Source organism: Mus pahari, chromosome 4 (genome assembly GCF_900095145.1).
Source record: "Mus pahari chromosome 4, PAHARI_EIJ_v1.1, whole genome shotgun sequence".
Classification (NCBI taxonomy): Eukaryota; Metazoa; Chordata; class Mammalia; order Rodentia; family Muridae; genus Mus; species Mus pahari.
Window position 1 is genome coordinate 137,510,936 of NC_034593.1, and position 7,376 is coordinate 137,518,311.

The following is a 7,376-nucleotide window of genomic DNA, read 5'->3' on the forward strand; positions in this document are numbered from 1 at the left end:
GTGTGTGTGTGTGTGTGTGTGGTGTGTGGTGTGTGTGGTGTGTGTGTGTGTGTGTGTGTGTGGTGTGTGTGTATGTGGTGTGTGTGTGTGTGTGTGTGTGTGTGTGTACCTTCTTTTCAGCACCTCATGGTACTTTTCAACTGACAATATAATTGGTCACAAACCAGGCCTCAATAGATACAAGAAGATTGAAATATTCCCATGTATCCTATCAGATAATTATGGACTAGGACTAAGGCTGGTCTTCAATAACAACAAAAACAACAAAAAGGCCACATACACATGGAAACTGAACAAAGTTATACTCAATGATTACTTGGTTGAGGAAGAAATACACAAAGAAATTTAAGATGTTTAGAATTTAATGAAAATGAAAGCACAACATACCCAAACTTATGGGACAAAATGAAAGCAGTGCTAAGAGGAAAACTCATAGCTCTGAGTCCCTCCAAAAAGAAACTGGAGAAAGCAAACATTAGCAGCTTGACAGCACAGCAGAAAGCTCTAGAACAAGAAGAAGCAAATACACCCAAGAGGAGTAAACAACAGGAAATAATCAAACTCAGGGCTGAAATCAGCCAAGAAGAAACAAAAAGAACTACACAAAGAATCAACAAAACTAGGACCTGGGTCTTTGAGAAAATCAACAAGATAGGTTAAACCCTTAGACAGACTAACCAGAAGACACAGAGACAGTACCCAAATAAACAAAAACAGAAATGAAAGGGGAGACATAACAGCAGAAACTGAGGAAATTTGAAAAATCTTTAGATCCTACCACAAAGGCCTATATTCAACAAAATTGGAAAATCTGAATAAAATAGACAACTTTCTAGACAGATACCAGGTAACAGACTTAAATCAGGATCTGATGGGCCATCTAAGCAGACCCATATCCCCTAAAGGGCTACATAGTTTTAGTGCAGCATTCTCTCAGACCTTCAAAGAAGACCTAATGCCAATTTGTTTTATGAATCCACAATTAAATTTATACCTAAACCACACAAAGACTCAACAAAGAAAGAAAATATTAGAAAAATTTCCCTTATGAATATCAATGTGCAAATACTCAATAAAATTCTCTCAAAATAAATCTAAGAACAAATGAAAACAATCATTAACCATGATCCAGTAGGCTTCATCTCAGAGATGCAGGGATGGTTCAATATATGGAAATCTAACTATGAAATCCACTATAAAAATAAACTAAAAGAAAAATCCACGTGATAACCTCATTAGATGCTGAGAAAACATTTGACAAAATACAGCACACCTTTATGGTGAAAGTCTTAGAAAGATCGGGAATTCAATGCCCATACCTAAACATAGTAAGAGCAATACATAGCAAAGCCATAGCAGACATCAAACTAAATGGAGATAAACTTGAAGCAATCCCACTAAAATCAGGGATGAGACAAGGCTGCCCACTCTCTCCCTATGTATTCAATATAGTACTTGAAGTCTTAGCAAGAGCAATTAGAGAACAAAAGGAGGTCTAAGGAATATAAATTGGAAAGGAAGAAGTCAAAATATCACTATTTGCAGATGATATGATAGTATACTTATGTGACCCTAAAAAATTTCACCAGCGAAATCTTAAACCTTATAAACAAACTTGATAAGCAAAGTGGCTGCATATAAAATTAACTCAAACAAATCAGTAGCCTTCCTCTTCTCAAAAGATGAACAGTCTGAGAAATAAATTAGGGAAATGGCATCCTACACAATAATCAAAAGTAATATAAAATACCTTGGTATGACTCTCACCAACCAAGTGAAAGATCTGTATGACAATAACTTCAAGTCCCTGAAGAAAGAAATTGAAGATCTGAGAAGATGAAAAAAAATCTCCTATGCTCATGGATTGGCAGGATTAATATAGTAAAAATGGCCATCTTGCTGAACCAATCCACAAATTCAATGCAATCCCCATCAAAATCTCCACTCAATTCTTCCTAGAGTTAGAAAGAGCAATTTGCAAATTCATTTGGAATAGCCAAAAAACCCAGGAGAGTGAAAACTATTCTCAACAATAAAAGAACTTCTGGGGGAATCATCATCACTGACCTCTAGTTTTTACAGAGCAATCATGATAAAACTTCATGGTATTGGTACAAGGAGTGACAGGCAGTAGATTAATGGAATAGAATTGAAGTCCCAGAAATGAACCCACACACCTATGGTGACTTGATATTTGACAAAGGAGGTAGAACCATCTAGTGGGAAAAAGACAGCATTATCACCAAATGGTGCTGATTCTATTGGTGGTCAGCATATAGACGAATGCCAATTAATCCATTCTTATCTCCTTGTACAAAGTCCAAGTGGATAAAGGACCTCCACATAAAACCAGATACACTGAGAGTAATAGAAGAGAAAGCGGGGAAGAGCCCCAACACATGGACACAAAGGATATTTTCTGAATGGAATTCCAATGACTTAAAAAAGGACCTCATAAAATTGCAAAGCTTCTGTAAGGCAAAGGAAACTGTCAATAGGACAAAAAGGCAACCATCAGATTGGGAAAAGATCTTTACCAATCCTAGATCTGTTAGAGGGCTAACATCTAATATATAAAATGAACTCAAGAAGTTAGACTTCAGAGAACCAAATAACATTGTTAAAATAGAGTAAAGAGTTAATCAAATAATTTTCAACTGAGAAATGTCGAATGAAATAGAATTGAAGTCCCAGAAATGAACCTGCACACCTATAGTGAGAAGTACCTTAAAAAAATGGTCAACATCCTTAGTTATCAGGGGAATGCAAATCAAAACTACCCTGAGATTCCACCTCACACCAGTCAGAATGACTAAGATCAAAAACTCAGGTGACAGCTGATGCTGGCGAAGATGTGCAGAAAGAGGAACACTCCCCCATTATTGGTGGGATTGTAAGCTGGTACAACCACTCTGGAAATCAGTCTGACAGTTCCTCAGAAAATTGGATATAGTACTACCTGAGGACCTAGCTATACCACTCCTGGGTATATACCCAGAAGATGCTCCAACATATAACAAGGACACATGCTTCAATATGTTCATAGCAGCCTCATTTATAATAGCCAGAAGCTAGAAAGAACCCAGATGTCCCTCAATAGAGGAATGGATACCAAAAATGTGATACATTTACACAATGGAGTAATAATCAGCTATTAAAAACTATAATTTCATAAAATTCTTAGGCAAACGAAACTAGAAAATATCATCCTGAGTGAGTTAACTCAGTCAGGAAAGAAACACAGATGATATGCACTCACTGATAAGTGGAAATTAGCCCAAAAGCTTTAAATACCCAAGATCACAATTTACAGACCATATGAAACTCAAGAAGAAGGAAGACCAAATGTAGATGCTTCATTTCTTCTTAGAAGGTGGAAGAAATATTCAGGGGAGGTAGAGGGTAGAAAGGTCTTGAGAGGAATAAAGGAGGGGGAGGGGAAAATGGGGTGCATGATCAAGATTATACAAAGGGTCAGGAATTTGAAGAGATGTGTGTAGCAATGGGGGTTGCAGAACTGGGAGTAGCCACAAACACATTCTAGATGCCTGGGATTCAAGAGGATCCTAGGACCCAACGGTGATGAGATTAGCTGAAATGCCCAACAAAAGAAAGAGAGAAAACCTGTAGAGAACATATCCAGTGGTTAGGCAAGGCCTCCAGTTGAGGGATGAGGCCACCCACTTCTCTTCAAATTTGTAACCCAGTACAGTTCCTGTCTAAAGGAAACAGAGGGACAAAGTGTGTGGAGTAGAGACTGAAGAAAAGGTTATGCAGATCCTGCCCCACCTGGGGATCCATCCCATTTACAGATACCTAACCCAAACACTATTGTGGATGCCAAGAAGTGCTTGCTGACAAGAGCTTGTAATAGCTATCTCCTGAGAGGTCCTGCCAGTGCCTGATGAATACAGAGGCAGATGCTAACACCCAAACAAGCATTGGACTGAGCATGGGAACTCCAATGGAGGAATTAGAGAAAGGACTGAAGGAGCTGAAGGAATTGTATCCCCATAGAAATAACAACAATATCAATCAACCAGACCGTCAGAGTCCCCAGGGACTAAACCACCAACTAAAGAGTTTACATAGAAGGACCCATGGCTCCAGCTACATTTGTAGCAGAGGATGACATTGTCTGACATCAATAGGAGGAGAGACCCTTGTCCTTTGAATGCCCAATTTCCCCAGTATAAGGGAATGCCAGGGTGATGAGGTGGGTGTGGATGGGTGAGAGGGGGAGTACCCTCATAGTAGCAGGGGGAGGGGGTATGGGATAGGGGAGTTCCAGATGGGATACCAGGAAAGGAGATAACATTTGAAATATAAATACATAAAGTACATAAATTTTAAAATGTTTCATAAAATAGTCTATGTTTCATAGCACACTATAATATACAAATTTTAATTTACACTTATTTGGAATGATCAGATGATTGTCATTTATAGATACAAATTTTGGCCTCTCCTTGGTATTGGTTTACAACATTAAGTTTTACTTGTTTTCTGTTAGAGTCTTCTCCAGAGTTGTCCACTCCTCACAGCCCTGTGTCTCTGTCCCAGATTATTTACAAAGTATGTGTTTCATAAAATTTCCTGGGGAGAGACTAGGATAGTGGCTGATACTATGAACCCATAGAGTGAGATAAGGCGGTAGTAACATCAGTTGCTGTGAGAATCTGCTGTTGGAGAGAATTTATCAAGTTTTACCTAAATTTCAGATGTTAACATATAGTTTATGCTTAAAAAGTTTGTGTAGATCTGTCATAATTACTGAAATATGTTCATATCTCATGCAAATTTTTTGAAATGTAAGTCATGTAATCAAATGAAGCCAGCTAAGTCATCCTCCTGATTTTTTATTTTGGTTCTTGTTCTATTGGTTAGTATGCCAGCCTCCACTCCTACTACCATGTTGCACTAAGTTCAATAGTTCTCCATCCCGTGGTTAAAAATAATATTAAAGGAGGACCAGTGTGACTTGTAGAGACTGTCATAAAGACAGTGGTGATCCTAGGTCCGTTTGCTCTTCTCTGAGGTCCACAATGCTCTGCCTTCATTTGTGTTCCACATGGCTTATATTGTCCCTCCTAGGCTCCCTTTCACATTCCCTAGATCTGAGAATCCTGCACCCTGTTCCCAACCTCTGTGCTGTTGAACAGCAGTGACACCAGACATAACTTTCAGGGAATATCTAATTTCTAAGACTTGGGGCATCATCTTAATTTCAAGTCAGGACTTAGGAAATGTAATGTAAATGCTTGCCTAGTCCGTAGGGTTTTCTTTTCCAACAGGATCGATCAATGCTTCAAAAAGACCTTAAATTCTCGCAGTGCCTTCCTGTGCTGTTTTCTGTCACTGAACTATAAATTTTTAAGATATTCTATTTATATAGTGTCTAAATACTGGCCAAGGCCCAGTGTTCTGCATTGAACATATTACACGTGAGTACTTTATTAAATTTATTTTCTCTTGATCCCATTAAATAAACATTCATATTTACATATCACTGAAAAAATATAGCATTGTATTTTCTAAAGACTCGGAGAAAAGAATAGCACCTTTTCATGTGTAAATTAATTCTAAAATTACTTAATGAAGCCTAATTATGTCGTAGATATTGTAAACATGAAGGTTAGCGAGTTGAACATAGTTCACCCATTCATGTATTCTATTTCATGGGAAAGTGCATCCTACTGAGACAGAAACAAATTAATTGGGTCTACACTTGGCTCTCAACAGCCGGGCATGCTCAGCTTCCTGCCTCATAGATGCAAAGATGAATTTTTGTGTGGGTGTGCTGTCTAAAGCCTGCCACACCTTCCCTGGCTGTGCCCTTGTAATACTCTTCTCTCACATCCTGATTAAGTTTTCAAAGATTTACTCTTTCCACTTCCTAGAGACTTAAAGCAAGTTGTGAGAATTCTCCCCGACCCCAGCCCTCTGTCTAACAGGAGGATCAGCTTTGCCATGGCAGCAGCTTCCCTGTATCGCTGCAGACTTGATCTCAGCTCAGTACACAGTTCTCCTCAAGCTGCAGGTCAAGGCACAGCTCTGGTGTGCAGTCACAGAGCACGTGGGGTCAAAGCTGCCCAGGCTCTGCAGCACAACTCTTCCGCTTTCACCTGATGCCACGCTGTTTCCCGGTAAACAAATGACTAAAGGTTGGAACATCCTTTGTAGCCCAGCCACAGGACAAGCATTGTTTGCCTTTACAACTATATACCTTTACTTTAATTTTAAAAGATACAAAAACTATAAATGAGTAATTTTTTTTATTTTGTACAATTTTCAACAATTGGGTATTTTAAGTTTCTAAAATAACAGTACTCATGATTTTATATGTTGGGTAGTGAACAGTCCATGCTCTTAGCAAAATAGTAGTATTAAGTTTAGCTGACCTTGAGTTAGCTGAGGAAGAGCATTTACCTGCATATGCAAAGCTCTAGAACATTCTAAGGAAAGCACGGATTGCATTGTCAGCTGTACTCAGTTGATATGGTTTAATTCTATCTTTAGACATCCTTCAGAGAATTGCTTTAAAAACCTACCACACAAACAATTGATCCTCACCCTCAACCCCCTAGAATCATTTTCCTATTTTTCAAATTTCTGTTGAGCCCAGGAAATGTGCATAAATCTGAGTGCACAGGGAGTTGAATATCAGCGTGTGAGGGTTGGACAGGGCCCATAATGGGCATAGAAATATAAAGAATAATGGTTGCAAAACTGGGTACTTAAATGTGTGCTTACTATTTCTGATTGAAAGCAGTGTTCATGTGAAAGCCAATTTTCTTTTTATGAACTGAACTCACAATTAGAACCTTGAACTCTAATAGTCACCAAATGGTGCTTATAAAATAGACATATTACATTTGATTAGATTTTGTGCTAGCGAAAGTTTCCTTTGTGTTATCTGGGTGTCTGATTCCAACACCACAGAAGGTAACTTTAAAATTGCAAGTTGAGGACTGTGCCCTGATTCAGCACTCAGGCAGGGTCACTGCAGCCCACAGAGCATCAGGGACTCTCCTGCCTGGGCTTGACATGCCAATTGCCATTTCATTTTGTCCAGATTTCATTTTAAGTTATTTTTGAATGGTGTGATTGCTTTCTCCACAGTATAAGTCAGAGAAGAGGACTGAATTTAGAATGTTGTATAATACACTGTTCCTTTGGGTGTACTAAAGTATGCAGCATATACCAATTCACATAAATTAAGATAAGAATACTAAACGCAAAGCAATTTGATTAGGTACTAAATTAAAAACATTACAAGATTGTGGTCTTACAGCCACTAGGAACTTAAGTCATCTTACATCTATGGCATTGTCTAGTGTGGAAATTAAAATGACAGCTTTAAGAGATAAAGGGAA

At 38.4% G+C, this 7,376-nt stretch overlaps 1 pseudogene; it reads left to right on the plus strand.

Annotated features, from left to right (window-relative positions):
• LOC110320916 overlaps nucleotides 1-6,129 on the plus strand; it is a 111,012-nt pseudogene extending 104,883 nt beyond the window's left edge.
• Nucleotides 6,130-7,376: the final 1,247 nt, after the last annotated feature.